Source organism: Macrotis lagotis, chromosome X, assembly GCF_037893015.1.
Source record: "Macrotis lagotis isolate mMagLag1 chromosome X, bilby.v1.9.chrom.fasta, whole genome shotgun sequence".
Taxonomy (NCBI): domain Eukaryota; kingdom Metazoa; phylum Chordata; class Mammalia; order Peramelemorphia; family Peramelidae; genus Macrotis; species Macrotis lagotis.
In genome coordinates, this window is record NC_133666.1 from 592,738,627 (window position 1) to 592,757,554 (window position 18,928).

The 18,928-nt window shown below is 37.1% G+C and overlaps 1 long non-coding RNA gene across 2 annotated transcripts in view; it reads left to right on the forward strand.

The window, feature by feature from the left end:
- The window catches only part of LOC141503172 (uncharacterized), a 137,792-nt gene extending 121,338 nt beyond the window's left edge, over positions 1–16,454 (forward strand). For both annotated transcript variants that reach the window (XR_012472777.1, XR_012472778.1), the window contains exon 6: positions 16,189–16,454. This is a non-coding gene — a long non-coding RNA (uncharacterized LOC141503172). The remainder of the gene's footprint in view (positions 1–16,188) is intronic.
- The last annotated feature ends 2,474 nt before the right edge of the window (positions 16,455–18,928 follow it).

Genomic DNA, 18,928 nt, shown 5'->3' on the forward strand with positions numbered 1-18,928 from the left:
AGAATCTCATGACCATCATCTCCTAGGAACTCAACTTTTTCCACCCCCATTATATGGAACAGGAATATTTCTGCCCACTTTCTTGATGCAAATGCAACCACAGATGAATTACCCTCCATGCTATTATCCCACTCCCTGGATTCCCTTTGAGATTTAGCAACATCATTCTTGTTATCCTTTGTGCTTTCCTGCCAATCCTTTTCTTCCAAGTAAAAGTTTTTCTAGTTATGGATCTATATAACATGCAATATTACTTGATGCTTCCCTGGCTTCTTTCAAGTCCCTTCTAGTCGCCTTCTATCAGATGCCTTTCTGATTGCCTTCTTTCTGTTGATTATCTCAGTTCTATCATGTGCATATTTTGTTTGTACATACTGTGCATGTTATCTTCTCCCATTAGACAGTGAGCTCTTTAATAGCAGAGATTTTCTTTTGCCTTTCTTTTTTATCGTCACACAGTTCCTAGCACATGGTAGGAACTAAATGTTTATTGATGACTAACTTTATTGAGCAACCAAATGTTCTTTTTGAAGTCAAAATAGAATGTCAATATGCTACAGGAGAAATATTCTCATTTTTTAAAAGGAAAAACTGAGACTCAAAGAAACCAGAGATTTAGCCTTAGTCCTAGTGCAGGGTGGGGAAGCTTTTTTCTGCCAAGGGTCAAAACTTAAAAATTAGCCTGCCATATTTGGTCAAACATTTAATTAATTCAACCCTAAAATGCTCTGAGATTTATTGAATTTCAAATCCTTCCTGTGGTTGCCTTGACAATGTCAGACAACATGATTTTTCAGAAGGAGGTTTTCCGTCCCTGTCCTAGGTCTATCAAGTAGTAGAGATGGGCACTGAACCCAGGATTTCTGACCTCAGTTCTAGTACTCATTTGGACCTTCTCATGTTATTTCTAAGTAGGACTGTGGATGATTTCAGATGATGAATGAATAAGGGACAGTTGCATTGTAGGCTTTTAGTAGCTTAAAAAAGATGGTATGATTTTATTTTACTTTTTGAAGGTAATAGACTTTGGTCTTTGTTTAAACTCTTTGGGTACAGATGGCATTCTCTTTTGCAGGTGCTCTAAAATTGTCCCGGATTATTGCATTGATGGAATGAGCAAGTGATGGTATGATTTTAAATCATATGTGTCCCTTAGCAGAGGGACTGATGAATCTACTGATAATTTGGGCTAATTCTTGGTGTGTCAGTTGAACTAAGTGGACAATAAGGGGTGAAAATGAATCATTCACCAAGTGAAAAGCATTTAAGAAGCTATTTAGCCATACTGACACCACTTAGTGCTGAGGTAGAAGCATCTAAAAGGGTGGGATGCTCAGAAAGGAATTCTGACCAACCCTCCTCTAAAGTGTTTATGAGAGAGCTGATTGTGTAGATGGAACTTTAGGGATGTGGTAATCATTTTTATATGTATCTCATAAACTTTATAGCATCTCACCCAATATCCTAACTAGCTAAGTGTCACCTCTATTTTATAGGTGACAGAATTGGAGTGTAGAACTCAGCATCTGGGAGACTGGTCTCAGGATTTGGAACCTGTAAAGGATTAAATTATATAATATCATAGACTCAGAATTTTAGGGCTGGAAGGGATGCCTTTAGTCTAATTGTCTCTGGACCCTCTTTGTTCTCCTGCTCTATTCATATGAGTAAACAATGGCTCCAAAAGGTCCAGGCACAAGGCCAAGTTTCTGTCTGCTGTCTACTACACAGGGCTGTTTCTGATTTGACTTTCTAATAATCAAATAAATATATTTAGTCATGCTTTAAATCCCATCCTACCATTTTTCAAGTAGGAAATCAGGGTCCATCTAAGCATCTTACTATCTACTGTAATGCTACCTCCTTTCTCTCTTAACTGGGCCAAAGACCTAGAAGATCAGATCTCAGGAGGCTATGCCTCCTTTCTCTGGAAGAATCGATCCACTTAGTTTTGGAATTCAGTCCTGGGGCTAAGCTATTCTGATTGGTGGATGAGTGAATAGTGAGTGTAAAATCACCTTATTCATTATATCTAGCTGCCTGAGGCCATTCTTCACATTCCATCCAGTCATCCACCAGAAACCAGGACCACCTGGTCTGTCCTACTGGCACACTTGCAACTCTCTCTCACACAGACAAGAGCAATAATAAAATCAACACTATCTTTGCTACTGGAAAGAGTGGTAATCTACCTTAAGGCTCTACTGAACTTCCTTGTACTCTCTAGGCACAAGCTCTGACAAAAGTAAGTTCTTAATAAAAGTTTCTTTTCTTCTTTTTTTCTTCTTTCCTTTCCTTCCTTTCCTTCTTCCCTCCCCTCCTTCCTCCAGGCCTTCTTTTCTTCCTTTCTTTCTTCCTTTCTTCCTTCTTGTCATAGGATCACCTAGTGTCATTTTAAAAAGTGACAAAATACCTTAGGTTGTAGCAATAGAGAAGATAACATGGATAAAGCATAGGACCTGGAGACTAGAGACAGGGGTTCAAATCTCCCTTCAAATACTTACTTTTATAGGCAAGTCATTAAATGTGGCAGAGCCACAAATCATTCCTATCAGTGAGAGGAGAATAATACTTTAATTACCTACCTAACAGAGTCTTTGTGAGGAAGGCACTTTGCTAAGTCTCTTCCTAAATTATCTTCCTAAAGTATCAAATAAATGTATTCAAATGATCATAAGATTAACTTATGTATGATTCTCTCAGTTCTTTTTTGCTCTCGTTATGATTCTTCTTTGCCCTTATAAGAGTTAATAATGCATGTCTAGGTGATATATAGTGGATAGAGTGCTGAACCAGGAGTCAGAAACTCTTCCTGAGTTCAGATCTGACCTTAGACTCTATACTAGTTCTGTGATCCTAGATAAGTCACTTCACTCTGATTGCCTCAATTTCCTCATCTGTTAAATGTGCTGGAGAAGGTAATGGAAAACCACTCCAGGATCTTTTCTTGGCAAAGAAAACCCCAAATGGGATCACAAAGAGTCAGACACAATTGAAACAATAACAACACAAACTCATATTTAGTGCTTTAAAATGTGCAGAGTGCTTTACAAAAATATTATTACTTTTCCTCCTATCTCCACATCCCCTATTGCTTATTGAGGGCAATAGTGTCCTATTCCTCACTATTGTATAGTCATATATCTAAGCTATTCCAAAGGGCTGTAGATTTCATCTTTGCAACATTTCTGGAATATGTCACCTTTTCTTCTTTGACACTGCCACTCTCTCATGAAGACCCTCCTCAGGAGTCTCACACCTAGATTACTAGAACAGGTTGCTGGGGGGGGGCGGTCTTCCTTCTTGTGCTAATTCACCCTCCATTGATCATTAAAGTGCTGTTCCTAAAGCATAAATCTGGCCATGTCAACCCTCTATTCAATAAACTCTAGTGGTTTCCTCTTGTCTCCAGGATCAAAAACAAAATTTGGCATTCAAAAATCCTTCACAATTTATCTTTTCAATATTCTTGCACTTATTCCTTGCCATGAACTCTGATCCAGTGACACTGGCCAGCAACACTTGAATAAGATATTCCATTTCTCGACTCCCCGAATTCTGGCTGTGTCCCTTGGCTTTAGGTATCTTCTCCCTCCACTCTGAATACTTACTTCTCTGACTTCTTTTAAGTCCAAAATAAAATTCCATTTTTTTTTATAGGAAGCCTTTCCCAAACCTTCTTAATTCTATTACCTTCCCTTTGTTATTTTTACCTGTTGATTCTGTATATAGCATATTTGGACATATTTGTCTACTTGTCTCTGTTTTTTTGATTGTGAGCTCAGATGGTCTTTTGACATTCAATACAATGTTTGGCATATAATTAGCACTTAATAAATGTTTGTCAGCTGATTGATTGATTGATCTTGGAACCTCACAACTACCCTGGTAGGTATGACAGTAGTATTGAGTTAATATTTATTTAAAGCTTATTTAAAGAATGGTCATATAACTAATAAATATAAGAGACTTGATTTAAGTCCAGACCATATCAATTCTTTTTTCTTAACTATTTCATTTTTTTATTAAATTGATATTTTATTTTTCCAATGACAAGATATGGTTTTTTTTCACCATGCATCCATTTGAAAATTTATAAATTAAACATTTTTCTACTACCCTCCCTTCTCCCCTCCCTCCCCCAGGCAGTGAACATTCTGGTAAAAGTTGTACATACACATTTGTGCCCAACACATTTACATATTAGTCATTTTGTACAGGAGGAATTAGGACTAAGGGGAAAAGAAAGAAAATCATGAGATAGGAAGGAAAAACTCAAGAGAAAGACTTTTCCAGTTCTACACTCAGCATTGCATCTACCACACCTGGAACATGTAGTGTTGGACACATAGTAGACTTTTGTCAATGATGTTGGTTCATCATTTATCTGATATGAGCAAGACAATCCATCTCTTTACCTCTGTAAAATAAACAGTTTGGACTTGGTGATCTCTATGGTACCATCCAGCTTTCTGAGTACAGATGACAAATCATGTGATTATGGAAGTTACAGATGGTAGGAGGCTGAGAAGAAATAAAAATGACTTATTTTTGCACTATAAAATTGGGGTGTATCCATTATGTAAAGGTACCTATTAAACCTTAGAATTTCTAGTTCTGGGAAAGAATCAAAACTGCTGACCACAGAGGACTTGTTCAGAATTGTCTGATCTGAAGCAAATGACTAGAGCTTTATAAAGCAATGGGACTTATTAGCTTGGGCGAAAGTACATATTTATTTGTGGAATTTTGATGACAGATGGAGGCAGGAAGCAGAGATGGAGAAAGAATTTAGGGCAGTCTTTGTAATAAATACCAAAGAAATGATTAGCTCAAGATTTTTTTTTTAAAAAAGCTAGCCCACTTTCCCCTCATTATGGTTTTTCTAATTGTCACATAGAAGTCTGTTCTTTTCACATAATTCAGTGTAAGGCGTTGAGTGGCATATGGGTCTGAGACAGAGAGAGTATTCAGGTGAAATGTATTCAAGAACAGATAGAGTTGATCTGCTTGTATGTTTTTCTAGTACAACCAGGTCACTCCAAAAACAATTGTCAAGAATTATTCCTAACATGAAATCTTTCCATATTCATTTTCCTTTTCTCCTTATCTCCCTTCAAAAATATTTGAACTGGAAGATAACTTGGAGATGTAGTTACAGCTTTGAAAGGTGTTGCTGTTTGTGCTTCATTTTGGAATGACAGTTTGTCTTGCTCATGAATTAAGTTGATCTGGGACACAGTTGCAAAGCTGTAGCTCCATTCTCTTCCAGAACCATTGAAATCTAGTAGCAGAACATAAGTCAAGATGACTGGTGATGATCCAGGATATAGTACATGACTTTTGATGTCTGACCAAGTTCTAAGCCTTCCATAGCACCTGTTTTAGCTGCCTTCTGAGCCATTAGAACAAATTCTACTGGTGGGGGGTGGGGCGATGAAGTCTTCATATCCTTGACATAGACATCCTCCTAACTTACCATGAGGTTTGAGGACTGTTAGTTATTCTCAACTTGATTTAGTTCATCTGTCAAGATGATTTGACTGGGTTGTGGCCACTGCACATGCTCCAGCTTCTTGGAAACTGAGGTGAGGATTGGGAAGCCAAAGGAGGATGAACAACCTTCTGGAGTCAAAGGCAAGAAGTCCAAACTCTTTCACGTGACAGATAGCCATTTAAAATCTGACACTTACTAGTGTGTGACCTTGGGAAAGACACTTAACCTTGACTGGCTCACATCCAGGGCCTTCTCCAGTCATCCTGTTTTATATTTGGTCACTGGATCCAGATAGCTCTGGGGAAGAAAGTGAGTCTGGTGACTTAGCACAGCATCCCCTCACTCAAATCCAATTCATGTGCTTGTCATGGCATCACCTCCCTGATGTTATGGTCTTCTTCTACAATGAAGGGCAAATATCATTATTATTATTATTATTATTATTGTTTTATTTTTTTTAGTTTTTTCAAGGCAATGAGGTTAAGTGGCTTGCCCAAGGCCACACAGCTAGGTAATTATTAAGTGTCTGAGGCCAGATTTGAACTCAGGTACTCCTGACTCCAGGGCTGGTGCTCTATCCACTGCACCATCTAGTCGCCCCCATTATTATTATTATTATGAGGATTTTTCCAGGATTTACATTCAGCCTTAGTGGTCTATAGTTTGAAGATTCCATTTGGTTTCCCCTTAGGAAAGTGGGACATTGGTTTTTTCAGGCTGTTGCTAATTCTCTTGTTTTTTTCTCTCTGATATTTTGTCTTTTCTACATTCACCTAAAAAATGAGGTTCATAATATTTATTTTGTCCACTTCACATGGATATTGTGAAACTTTATTGAAATGATATTAGCATGAATTTGCAGCTTGAAGGGCCTTAGATGATTCCTCAGTTCTCTTTCTACTCACAGGTTGAAAAGTAGTATGTAGCTTAGAATGAAGAAGCAGAAATAGTACTTCATTTAGGAGCAGAAGAATTGGGTTCCAATATTGGCTTTGTAACTATGTGACTATGGACAGGTTGTTTCATTTATCTGTTTCTACCTCTGTAAGATGACCTAATTGGGAGGCAACATGGTATCATGGAAAGGATGCTGGATTTTCCAATTCTACCACTTCCTAGACTTGTGACCTGAGGTTCTGGCCTCAGTTTATTTGTAAAATGATGATTTTGTACTATCTGGCATCAAAAATTACCTCTAATTCTAAATTGATTATCCTATGGCCTCTAAATTTTCTTTCAGTTCTGAATCCTGTAATTTTTTTTTTAAATGGGACTAATCAGTCACATTTGCCAGATAATAGTGACCAAGGATATTGTTTATCTGGGTCAAATGACTTGAATTCATTCACAGAAGTCTTTTTACCTGTTTTGAGTAGTTATTTCCTTTTATTTATTTTTTGTTCTGTCTTTTTCAGTCCAAACCAGGAATCAAGCTACTTTCCCCCTCCTTTAGCAGTAATCTTTGTCATTCTGTCCAACCCTTCTTTCATCTTCTCCGTCCAAATACCTAATAATCACCTTTTTTTTGTCCTTAGGTTACTTTTACAGTTTCTTTAGCACTCTTGCTACTCCTGTCCTTACAGAAGTATGTGTTTTTTTTTACTCATCCTCCATGAGGTACCCATGTTTTGATTGTCTGTATATGGCTTTTAAAAATCAAAGTTGGTAGATGAGTTTCCCATCTAAATACAATACCCTATTTAGACAGCTTCTACTTTTCTTCTTCATTGGAATTGTTTCTCTTTGTGTCATCAGAATTTTTTTTTCTTGAAATCTTTTGATTTCTATGTTGACTTCCCCCTTGAAATTTTGGCACATGGGATTCCCAGCTCTTTCTCCTGTACTCTTTAAAATCTGTTCTCTACAAATCTAGTGTGTATATGACATCATTTTCTCTATCACAGGCTTTAAGATGAATTGGTCGCTTTTCCCCATGGTACCCATCATTTCTATCTCAGTAAAGAGCTCCTTTTTGTTGGTAAGAACAGATTTAGAATCAATTCTCCCTTTGTTGGTCCTTTCACATTTTTAAAGATTGAAGTATCATCAAGGGAAGTGAAAACAGGATTAGTTGCTCTGCATATGTGTGTGTGTGAAAGACAGAGAGAGAGAGAGAGAGAGAGAGAGAGAGAGAGAGAGAGAGAGAGAGAGGAGATATTCAATTAATTGATTGCTTCATTTTTAAAAATTTTATTTGTGTCTTCAGTGCCTAGAAGAGTGCTTGGCTCACTTAATAAATGTTTATCTGATTGATTGATTTATGCTGTTTGATATATATATATATATATATATATATATATATTATATATATATATGTTATATATATATATTCATTTCTTTATCTATTTCTTCTCTGTCCAGATTGAGTATACTTTGATGAAAACAGCACAACTTCTGTTTCTGTCTTCCTTGATCTTCATTCAAATATCTTCTGCCATGCTTCTTATCACTCATTCCTAGAAATGAATTTGCTCTGCCTTTTCTCTCAAATCCTGGGCTGGTAGTTAATTAATCTGGATTTTATCCTCTGGTGTAGCCACTAGCTGACTGAATGAACCTTTTACAAATCACTTAACTTTTCCATTTCAATTTCATCATAATAGGAATAACTGACACTTTAAGGCTTACAAAATGCATTCTTTACAATCATAGGAGAATTGTAGAATTAGCACTTATATTTCAATAATATATTATTTAACAAAATATTATTATTCCCTTCTTACAGATGGACAAACCAAGACTCGGAAAGTTAAAAACTGACTTAGTTAAGATCAAAACCTGCTAAGTTTTAGGATCTGAATCTAAGTCTCCTAATTTCAAACTCAGTGTCTTTCTACATTCACCTAAAAGATGAGGTTCATAATATTTATTTTTTCCACTTTACATGGATGTTGTAAAAATTTATTGAGAAAACATTAGCATAAATTTGCAGCTTGAAGGGACCGTAGATGATTAATCAGCCCCCTATTTACTCATAGGTTGAAAAGTAGTATATACTTAAAATGAAGAAATAGAAATAGTACTTCATTTAGGGGACGAAGAATTGGGTTCCAATGTTGGCTCTGTAACTATATGACCTTGGACAGGTTGCTTTATTGCTTTATTTCTGCCTCTGTAAAATGACCTAATTGGGAGGTAACATGGTATCATGGGAAGGATGCTGGATTTCTGAGTCCCCTCCCAGCTGCACAACTTCCTAGACTTGTGATCTGAGTCATTTAAGGTTCTGGCCTCAGTTCATCTGTAAAATGATAATTTTGTACTATTTGGCATCAAAAGTTCCTTCTAATTCTAAATTGATTATCCTATGGTCTCTAAATTTTCTTTCAGTTCTGAATTCTGTAATTAAAAAAATTATTGGGTGATAATTCTGCCTGAGAAAGGAATAGAAGGATGCACCCTTTGGAACATCTCTCCATCAGAATTCTATCATCTGAACTGGGTCATGGATAATGCCTTCCTCCTCAGAAGGCCAACTTCCTTGTGAAGCCTCTGATATGTAGCCAGGCAGAACTCACACATCCAGGGAGAATTGAACTAGAAAATCATTTGATCGATTCTCTGAAATGAAGAACATGTTAATAAACTCTGTGATATTGCCTCCAAAGGGAGAGCTTAGTTGTTCAGGAGTCTGCTCAGGAACTGAGGAGCTAAGGTTGGTTTCAGAAGGTATGAATCAGTGGGTGGATCTCAAGGGAGTGGAATGTCTGTTTTTATGTGTTTATTGGATCATGTAGCTGAGTGAAGGGGAAGACCAGGGATATATGAGGTGAGCCTTTGAGCAGAGAGACAAAGAGAGCAAAATCTCCTAACTAAGCTAGAAAAGGTGGGGGAAAAAAGGTGGATACCATATCTTTCCAATCAAATTCTTCAGGTTAGAGATTTAGAAGTGATACAAGAAAAAAAGAGGGATAGCTTAATGTTTTGCTAGATTATTTTTGTCAGCATTTATTTCTCCTTTTTCCAAACCACAGGATTCCTACCCTCATGTTTTTTTGTACAGATTAATTCCTATACCTGGAACGTTCTCTCTTTTCATTTCTATTTTTTGGAATTCCGAATCTTTTCAAGTCATCTCAGTTTTCATGTACTTTAGGAATTTTTTCCTGATTTCTTCTCTCCTGTGAAGCGTTAGATATATCATAAAGCTCCTGTGTTGTTTCCTTATTTATGATTGGACTCTCACTTCTTCATTTGGATCTTTTCATCACTCCTTTATTATTGTTATTTTTTAAAGTCATATATGACTATTTGTGATCCTATTTGGGGTTGTATTGGCAAAGAGGCTGGAATGCCTCTTTTCCTTCCCTAGCTTTATTTTGCTATTTCCTTCTCTAACTTTATTTTGCAGATGAGGAAACTGAGACAAATAGGGTTAAATGACTTGCCCAGGATCACACAGCTACAAGGTGTCTGAGACTGGATTTGAACTCAGCTCTTCTTGACTCTGTTCCTGGAATTCTATTCACTGTGCTAACTACTCACTTCTTTTCCATGAGTTATTTAATTTACTATATGTTGTCTTTACCTAATATAATGTATGCTTCTTGAAGTGCCCACCATAGTACCTTGCACATAAATATAGTATTTAATACATTTTTGTTAAATGAATGAATGAATGAATGAATGAATGAATGGAATTAGGGGCTTTTCATGTGGGGCAGTGCTGCATAAGTAATGCTCACAGGTGGAACTCTCTCAAGGCCCCATTGCACAGAAATCTCCCTAGGAGTTTTGTCTTAGCCTTTAAACCTCCAAAGGAGGAAATTGGTTCCATGCAGGACTAATCCCTTCAATTCAGTTGTTCACCAACATTTATTTCTTAGAAAGAAGGTAATCCACAGCTTTGGGGAGTGGTGTAGTCCAAAGAAAGCAAAAGGAAACAACAATTAGATAGATCAATCAATGTTTCTTCATTAAGTGGGCCAGGCTAGGTGATAGGTACTCAGGATACAATGACAAAAATGAAATCCTAAGACTCAAGACTAAATGGAGTCAGCTAATAGTCTGGGAGTGGGTTTAACTCTTTGTTCTTAAGAATTCTTCTTCCTCACCCTCCCTGGGAGCAGGATCCCTCAGCAAAAGGTAGGCTTAGGATGATTCTCCACCCCCTCATCCTCACCTCACCTGGTTCTCTAGACCAATATTCTGTGACAAAGAAGGGCCATAGTGTTTATTTCTCTTATTCCTAACTTTGATGCTGGGAACTCCCTAGGCTCACTCTATAGCATTGACTTTCCCCTCTGGTTTCTGGAAGGAGCAGAAGGAACAAGAATAAAGTTTTTGGTAGAACTAAAATTTTAGATGAAACTTTTCTTTGATATTCTTTCTCTACTCTCTTTTTCCATTGGTACATCATGCAAATGATGACCCAAGTCCTCATTTTACTTATCTCTGTAGTTTATCCTGGGATGGTTAGTTGGCACAATGAATTGAGAGCTGGGTCTGGAGTCAAGAAGACGAGTTCAAATTCATCCTGAGACACTTACTATGTGACTTGGGGCAAGTTACTTCACTCTATTTGCCTCAATTGACCCATCTACAAAATGAACTGGAGAAGGAAATAGCAAGCCACTTCAATATTGATCTCTTCTAAGAAAACCCTATATAAGGTTACAGAGAGTTGGACATGACCAAGCAAGAAATAGCTTGATCCTCTCTCCTGTTTCCCATTCACTCAAAGGACCTTCCCAATCGCTCTTCTCCCTTAAAAAGAAAACAAAACAAAAATTCTCATTCCCTCAGAAACTAGGTCCCATTTTACCTATTCACTACTGTCATTTTGACATTACGATTACAGAATTTAGAGCTAAAAGAGACCTTAGAGGTAATCTAATTTAATTCATACTTTTCATTTCACAGTTGTTAAAAATGAGATACTATGGAAGTGATTTGTCCAAGGTCACAAAAGTGGTTCAATAACAGAGCTGGAATTTAAACTTCCATCTTCTGACTTCAAATTTAGTGCTTTTCCCAGTATACTAGAGTTCTGTTTTTTGCATGACCCTCTCAGTGACACATGGATTGAAAATTATTTTCCTATAGTGAGAGACAACTTGGTTTAGTGGATGTTGAACTTTGAATTAGGCAAACCTAGATTCAGGTTCTGTCTGGCATATATTGGCTCTTCATGACCTTGGACTCTTCAGCATTAACAGAGACCTATTCCCTTCTCCTTCCTTCCCTCTTCCCACTCCCAAGCTCCTTGAAGACAGGGACAGTATTTTTGTCTTTATTTTTATTCCTCATTTAAGACAATGCCAGATACAGAGTAAGTGGTTCATCAATGCCTGTTGACCTACTGCCTGCCAGCACATCCCAAGTTGCTTCTCCAAGGTCTACTCCCAAGTCCAGCCTTACTGATTTTCAGAGCCTTGAACCCCTGAACCCCTGACCCTTAGAGAAGGGGGCAATACCTACAGCATAGGAAATTAAAGGAGCTGTGAAGTCACACTTGTCCCTGGGTTGCTAAAGTCTACTTTAGTCCAGCTTCTAAAAACTCAGAACAGGTCCATCTGTCAGTTGAAGACCTGAGTCCTCGAATAGCAGGGGACTATCTTTGCCTGAGAGACAAAACAAACTCATGACCTGGCTGGCTAAAGTTATGAATGAGGTAACCTTTAGAATCTCAGAGTAATTAGTTACCTGCACTGCTCTGTCTTCCTTTCCCCTTCCTGGGGCCCCAAGAATACTTCTTGGTTTGGGTTCCTGCAGCCCCTGTGGTTCTTCCCAGGATCAGCCTCCTTCACATTCCTTCGTTTTTCTGGGGCCTGAGCTGTGACTCATTAGGGATCTTGGCCTCAGGTTGCTAATTCTACAGACACTTGATCAGATGATACGTCCCCTTGGAGGACAACCCTGAGAGACTAACCTCACCCTGTCCTGGATGGGGCCCAACCAGGGTAGGGGATTTGCCTTTCTAGAGTTGGGCAGTCAACCCTGCTGACCCTTTCTTTAGGTCACTAATCACTTTTGCCTTCCTGTGTGTATGTGTGCTCAGTCAACAGAGATTGGTGCTGTCTTCCTCTTCTCCTTTCCACAATATATTTGTCTGCTCATGTAGCTCATGTAGTTATTTGCTTTGACTTTAAAAAAAAAAATCAGAAAGGACATTATCTGTAAGGGAGAGCTTCTGAAGGAAGAAAAGGAAACCAGTGTTATGTCATCCTCTGGTTGTTTTGAGATCTACTTGAAGCAACTCTTATCCAGAAGATGCTGTTTTTCCCTCAGTGACTTTTTAATCTGCTCTTAGGGTAGAGTAAGAGGGAGTAGAGTCAGTGAAGGGTGGGATGTAAAGCAATCCCTTTGAAAATAAATCTAACCAGACTATTCTGGAACTAGTTCTCATTGGAACTGGTTACCTCTAGTAAGTTTATGAATTCAGATTAGAATCCATCCCCATCTCTCCTGCCACCCACAGATAAAGAGGTAGAAAGAGAACCATGGGGTTCCACCAATAATCTTTGCTCCCCCAGAACCCCCTCCCTCAAAGTACTCAGAGTTGATCTGATGAGGGGGTGATCTTATTTTGATAACTGCGTTTCAATATAAATGGTTTCCTTTGTTAATCCTTTGTATTTGATTTTATACATTTAAAAATAGTATTTTGAGAAGGGGCTATAGACTTCATCAGACTGTCCATAGCACAAAAAATGTGAAGAATCAGCTCATTTTAGAAATGAAGAAACCGAGACCTAGATAGATAAAGTGACTTCTTGACAGTTATGCAGAAAATAAGGAGTCAAACTCAGAACTTCTCAAGATTCTTCAGTTTCCCTTGAAACTCCACCTGGGTCATGGACAATTCCCTATCCCTACCCCCCCCCCCCCCAACACATGCACACGGAAAAACTTGGGACAACCACTGGTTTCTAAAGAGACTGAAATTTTTTTTTTTTGTTTGTTTTGTTTCATTTTTTGGTGGGGTAACCAGTCCTGAATTTCTTAACACTCTAAAGAGCTCCTATTCAACATTAATACCAATCTGGAGCCAGTCCTGTGTTTTTAGCACTGTAAGTGTCTCAGGCAAGAACCCAAAGCTCTACCCAATACGATTAAAAGGTTGTGTTTACACAAAACTATTTACCAGCAGAATAAGGCAAACAAGGGGGTAATGGAACCAAATGATAAAAGCAATTTATGGAACTTTCATGTATGAATTTTCAGAACACTTTAAAAGTCTTTTTAGATGATTGGTGATAGAAAGATGTTTAAGTCCAGGAAGAGAATGACAAAAAAAAAGAAAGGAGAGAAATGGGATTGGGAAAAAAGATCTCCCAGGATGATCTGGGGCTAAAACTACCCACCTGCACTCTGAGGTTTATCAAATGCTGTTCTTTTGCATAAGTCCTGTACAACTAATCCTCTGTCATTAGTCTTTCCAATGGACCTCAGACCCTGGAATGGCAGGACCAGATTGGGCTGTGGCTGTAGGCCCATTGGAATGACCTTGGTGTTTCTCAGAAATGGAGTGACTTTTATGTAATAACCCACTATGTAGCTGATCAGTAAGGAAGCAATGGAAAGTTTGGATTGTACTTGTTATCATTTTTTGAGGTTTTAATGCTGTGGGGTGAAGGTCATGGGGATAAATATTTAAGTAGCTGCAGGGTTTCTCACAACCAGGGGGATCAGAGTTCGTGAGCCACCTAGCAACTCTCTTCACTGCATTTCTTGCCTGGGATAAGCTAAATTTCTGGTAGTAGCCTGCCAAAAGTTCTCAGGAAATTAGGTTTTCATAATCAAAGATCCTTATTTATGATATTATATTATAAGCCTTATTATGATAAGGTTTGTAATGTGCTAACTCCTCCCTTCCCCCCTTGCCCACCTCCAATCCTTTAACATATGAACTGAAGTCCAAATAGAAACCCAACACACACACACACACACACACACACACACACACACACACACACACACACACAGAGACACCTTTTGCAATAATTAGCATTTGTCACCTTAAAGAAAGCAAAACTCTTGACCTTATTTGAACATCATAACTCTATAAGGCAAGTACTTTTTATAATATTATTTTTATTAAATAAAGGAGGAAAGTGAGATAGCAGAAGATATATGTTATCCCCATAATGTCAGAAGAAAGATATGAACCCAGGTCTTTCTAGACTCCAAGTTCAATCTCTTGTTATCAGCTTTCTTGGTTTCCAATGCCCAATATCTCACTTGAGCTCAATCTCTGAAGTGGAAAGGGCAGATATTATCTTCATCTGTTCTAGGAGAAAACTGAAGTTTGGGATGGCTAATTGACTTTTAGTGTTATTTAGCTTGCCAGGTCTTGACTCTTGCTTGCCTCACTCTGTCAGAAGGGGGTACTTGTCTTGTAGAAATTGATTCTGTTTATGTATCTTTAGTCATATTTAAAAAATGTGGGGGGTTGGATTTGTATGAATATCTAGGATTCCTTCTAGTACTACTAATCTATAATTCTAGAACTTTTCTACATTTTGGCTAAAAATCCAAAGAGACTCAACCCTGGAATCTGAACTCAATTCTTTGAGAACTCCTCATAAAGAATAAGTAAATCCTGAAGGAAGAAACCTTAACTTTTTGCATCATCATATCTACTCCACAAACCCATGCATGAACAGATAATGGAATTTCCCTAGATGTATTATATTCTCCTGGACACTGAACTTTAACCTCGGGAAGAACTGGATCACTGCTAAACTAATTAGTTCTAAGTCTAACTTAGTTCAAGACTCAGCAAGGTAGCATAGTAGATAGAATGCTGGACCCTGGAGTCAAGAATTCCGAATTCAAATCTAATCTCAGACACTTACTAGCCATGTGACTTTGGGCTTTAGTTTCCTCAACTGTAAAATGGGGATAATGAGAGAATTTAGCATTTTCCTTCTAGGTTTATTTTGAGGATCAAATGAGATATTTGATATTAGCTTATTGCCTAGAACATAGAGACACATTAAATATTTGTTTTCTTCCCCTCTCTTGCAGAAATCATATCTTCTTCAAGAGAGCTTGTCGTCCATCCCATTCTCTTATTCCATAGCCAGTACCTTCCCTCTGAGAAGGTGTCTACTATTTACATTGTATATATTCATGGACATATTTATGTGTCATTTCTCTCATTAGACTGTGAACTCCTTGAAGGCAGGGATCATGTTCTGATTTTTCCTTATATCCCCAGCAAAGTGCCTGGTAAGAGGTGATTAATTAGATGTTCATTGACTGATGCATGTATCATTTTAATTTTTGTTTTGTAGTTTTCAATTGGAAGAAACATCTCTTTATCATTGACTTATATATCTACTATAGACAGATGTGCATATCATATGTATATATTAATATATACATGTAAATATGCATACATAATAGTAAACTCATTTCATAGTTGAGGAAACTGAGGAAAACAGAGGTGAAGTAATTTGCCCAGGTTCCTACAGCTCATGTCTGAGGCTAGACAAATAATAGGTGTCATCATTCTTCTCATTTTATAGATAAGGAAAAGATGACTAGAATGGTTAAATGATTTGCCATTACAAATTACTAATAAATGTCTAAAATAGAATTAAAATGCAGATTTTCCTAACTCCAAGTCCAGAATTTTATACATTGCAACAATGCTGTATGGCACCTACTATATTCTAGGTACAGTTGTAGATACTCTGGATATGCAAGAATAAAAGTTGCCTCTTTTCTTTTTTCTATCTCAGTGTTCCTGTTCATTTCCTGTGGCACTAGTCAACTTGGCTGGAGCCAAAAGAAAGAGAAGTATGGGGATTAGATTCATGGATTCTAAGAACTGGAAGAGACTTGAATGACTGCTAAGTCTAACTCTATTCTTTGATCGGGAGTGAAAATGATATCCAAAGAGATGGAGGAAGTGATGTATCAGAGAACACCCAGTTAGAGTGGTGTAGATGGGATCTCAATCCAGCCTTCTTACTCAGAGATGGAGAATTTGGAAGAGACATGAGAAATAATGGAGATCAACCCTTTCATTTTATAGATGAAGCAACTCAGTCCAATGTGATGAAGTGTATAATTTAGAGGAAGGAGTCAATTTACCAATCACCTTTTGAACCTACTTTGCACAAAACAGTGTGCTAGCTGCATTACTATTTAATTTATATAGGGTTCATGAGTATCTATTATCTATTATGTCTAGTTATGGGACTTGGTTTGAATCATGCTTTAAAAATGAAAATTTTCTCCACTTCCCTTATTTTGAATTCTGGTTTTAACTCTTACTAGTGGACAAATCACTATTTTTTCTATGCCCTCAATTTCCTCACCTAGAAAGTGAGACTAATGATCCCTGGAATACCTACATCTTTAGGGGTATTGGTAAAAATGCTTTTTAAATATTAGAACATCATATAAGTATGGATTAATGTTGTTGCTGATTTTGGTGCTATAAATACCAGTTGAAACTCATGATATTTTTTGATTGTAAGTATGGATATAAATAAAGTAAATAGAAAAGTGGGTATGTGGGATAAAGAGAAAGAAGTGTCAAGAGGATTGGCTTAGTCAGCAATTTCATATTATCTGCTCTTTTAAAACTTCTATATTTATCTTAAATGCAAGTTCCTATTTGATGTTAACTTAAATTACCGGGGTCAAGACCTATTCCTGTTCCTCTAATAGGTCACATTTCCAACTTACTCTCCAAACAACTATTTCACTGAATGACCCAGGTAAAGGGACATATTTGACAAGAATGTAAGTTGAAAGGAGATGGATGACTGAGATTATTGAAGGATTCCTGTTTTTGTAATCAACCTCTTTCCTATCCATATAAAGTTGTTTTATCTCATTGCAGTGTGTTACTTATTATTGAGGTAGATCGTTGAGTAACTGTGAAGTCAAAAAAAGACTTTTTCTTAGTTTCCTTACCACCTCCCTTCTTGAGTCCCTTTCTCTATCCTGATATCCAAGGTGGGAGCCTAATGGTCATAGCTTGGGATTAGTGTTAGAGTCCTGGAAGTCATAGATCTGCTCTTTAAGACCTCAAGTGTTGGGGAAGCTACTGCTGCTTAAGTCTTCCCACTCAACTTTTGAGTGGCCTTTCCTTCCCCCAATTTTTTTTCTAAACCTCCAACTCTTTTCTTATTCTTTCCCTAATTCTTGTCTTTTTTTTTTTTTTAGCTAAAGTAAGGTATCTGGAATTTAATGCAATGCTATAGATGTGATCTGATGAATATACAATATGGTCGAACTGTCACTTTAGTCTTTTACTACTCGTTTATTACCATTTTTTATTACTATTAATCTAGTTTTCTTGACTTCCATATCATATTGACTCATGCTATATAGATTGACTCAAGTTCAAGTGGCATTTGCAATCTACCAAAACTGACACAAGAAAATACAAATGTTATCTGAGACAGAGCCCTGTGTCTAGTTATGGGACTTGGTTTGAATCCTGGCTTTGTCACTTATTACCTATGGGACCAAGTTCCTTGTCCTCTTTGGTTCTCATTTTCCTTATCCTCAAAAATAAAGGAATTTGATGATATGAATACTGATGAATCTTCCAATTTAAAATCTTTGATGTAGTGGTATATTCCACCATTATATAGGCTAAAGATTCATCTTATTTTAGTTTTTTACAAGGCAATGGGGTTAAGTGGCTTGCCCAAGGCCACACAGCTAGGTAATTATTAAGTGTCTGAGGCCGGATTTGAACTCAGGTACTCCTGACTCCAGGGCTAGTGCTCTATCCACTGCGCCACCTAGCTGCCCCCCAAAATTCATCTTTTTAAAATTTAATCTTACCATCTTCACTTTTTTCTTTTCTGTTTTTGAGGCTTTTACCTTTTGTTCTATTTCTTCTTTCACAATATGACTAATATAGAAATATATTTACATGACTGCACATGTAAAACCTATATCAGATTATTTGCTGTTTTGTAGACAGGCGGTGGAAGGAATGAAGGGAGAAAAAACTGAAACGCAAAATCTTATAAAAATAAATGCTGAAAACTATCTTTACATGTAATTGAAAATAATAAAAATACTATTTACAAAAAAGGACAGCCATAACAACAACAACAACAACAAAAAACCTGTCCTGAATACTTTCAATTCCTCTGTGGTAAAAAGAATAACACAAAAGAAAGATAAGGCATCCCTTCAATTTCCAATGGATTTGAGGTGATTTTGTTTTTTTTGTTTTGTTTTGTTTTATTTTCACTTTTTTAATGTAGAACTTCCTAACTTCATTACTTTCTAGCACTAAACTTGACCCATTATTTCCCACAATTAAGGCTGTATATCAGGAAAAGGGTACTTTTTAAAGACTTTTTGGTTTTATTTTATTTTTATTATTAAAAAAGTCCTATTTGTTGATGACACGCCTGGGTTTTTTTCATGGTAATGATACTCCCATCAGACACTTTGATTTTTGTTTCCTTCACAATCAGAAATGACTGGGAAAGAAGAAGCTTT